This window comes from Myxine glutinosa, chromosome 4 (genome assembly GCF_964187855.1).
Source record: "Myxine glutinosa chromosome 4, kmMyxGlut1.1, whole genome shotgun sequence".
In the NCBI taxonomy this organism is placed as follows: domain Eukaryota; kingdom Metazoa; phylum Chordata; class Myxini; order Myxiniformes; family Myxinidae; genus Myxine; species Myxine glutinosa.
Window position 1 is genome coordinate 156,373,794 of NC_136264.1, and position 2,344 is coordinate 156,376,137.

Here is a 2,344-nt window from a genome sequence, read left to right on the forward strand (position 1 = left end):
AAAATATTAATATGAAGAATACTTATAAATTAATCAATTATCCAAACCCTACAGATGCGAATGACTTAATTAGATTAAGTGATTTATCACAATATATATTTTTAAAGAAAACAGCACGTTTTGTTAAACAAGTAAAATTTACAACCACAACACCTGGTTATACTGACCATACACCTTTCCTCATTGAATTTAACTACCTGCTTACAATTGAATTTTATAAAGAAGGACATTTAGTTAATATGCGAATTAATAAATGGGGGTATGATATGCCTGATTTAGGGTATAATTGGTCTTTTTCAATAAACATAGAAGACCTACATGATTTAAATCAGTCTCGTAAAGAAGAATATTATCCACTTGGTGAAGATAAGGATTTATGTGGAAGTACAATTAGTAAACAACAAATACGTGATTTTAAGAAAAGAAAAATATATGATAGTATAGCGATGGTTCGCATGACAAAGAAGGAAGGTAATGAGATAAGGATAGAAAGCCGAGGAATACAAACCGATTTGGTAGTGGGAAGATGGGGTGGTATTACCTGTCATAATATTAATCTCACATATATTTCTGATACATAAATGGCAGGAAGAAGACTACAAGAGAATTATAATTTTTGTATTCAAGGATACCTACAAGAAAAGGGTGCTCGGTATTACATACCTTATGATTTGGAGCATATACATGGGAATTTTGTCATTAAAAACTGGCCTTATACTGATATTGTTAAACCCACAAATAGAGACTTGTTTAAAATATTAAATAAAAATGAACTTCTCAAAGTTATGAAATATAAAACTCTTTTAGAAATCGTCAACAAATCTTATTGGTATCCTATTATGAGAAAAATAATTATAGATACAAGAATATCTCAAAATCCAGATGAGTATATGTATAATATTCTTTGGGGTTCAAACTCAAGGGTAGCAAGGGATGAGGAAGGAGTTGAAGAAGAGAAGGAGGAAAGAGAGAAAAAGGAGAAGGAGGAAAGGGAGAAAAAGGAGACGGAGGAAAGGGAGAAAAAGGAGAAGGAGGAGAGGGAGAAAAAGGAGAAGGATGAAAGGGAGACAAAGGAGGAGGAGAAGGAGAAGGAGGAGAGGGAGGAAAGAGAGAGGGTGGAAAAATATAAAAATATGACCATTCCTGAGATTAATGAAAGATTGAAGGTATTACGGCAAATAAATAAATCTCAACGCACTGAAGAGGAAAATAAAGAATTAATGACTCTTACGAACATATTGGTTTTTAAATTTGCTATAATGAATTCAGAGCGCAGATATACAACATATAGTTGATGATGTTGGTGTTATTGACTTTAGTTAGTTTTATTTGTAAATAAATGGAGGAGAGAGTGAAGCCATTTCTAAGGATTCTTTATGTTTTAAAAATCAAGATAGAAATGTATATGTTGAAAACCAAAAAGGTTTTGGCACTATGTAGGACTTTTTCTCATAAATAAATATGAGTTATTGTCTCAAATGTAAAAAGAAAACTAAATCTAAAAATATCTCTTATGTTAAAGCTAAAAATAATAGAGTTTATCAAAAAGGAATATGTCAAGTGTGTGGCTCTAAAAAGTGTCAATTCATCTCTCCTAAAAGTGGAGGAGACATACAAAAGTTTTTGTCAGGTAGCAAATTTACAACAACTGGAATTCCAGGGGAATTACACCTTCCAGGGTATTCTTTCTGTGGCCCAGGAACAAACTTGGATAAAAGATTAGATGAGGCTGACAATCCTAAACCTTGGTCTAAACCTACAAATAGGGTTGATGAAGTGTGTATGAAGCATGATATTGCTTATGGGAAAACCACTACGTTGACTGAAAAACATAAAGCCGACAGAGAAATGTTGTATAATTTGTCTTTGATACAGAATCCAACGTTGAGAGAGAAAGTTGATAGGTTTATTGTGAGAAATTTGATAAATGCTAAATTGAAACTTGGCCTTGGTTATTCACCCTCAAAAAACTATTAGGCTCTCATGATGTCATCAAGACTGAGGAGCTTTTGGCTGATGAATTACATAAACCTATAATCACAAAGTTTAAAAGAAGGAAAGTTTATTCTAAATACACCGACCACATATGGTCCGCTGATTTAATTGAACTAAAAAATGATAAGGGATACAAGTATGCTTTAACCGTTATTGATTTGAGGAGTAGATTTGCTTGGGTTGTTCCTTTGAAAAACAAGAGAGGTTATACTCTGATGTTAGCCTTCCAACAGATATTTAATAAAAGTAAAAGAAAACCAAAGAAACTGTGGACCGATGAGGGAACAGAGTTCTATAACAAAATATTTATGAAATTTCTTAAGGGGGAGGGTATTAAATTATACAGCAC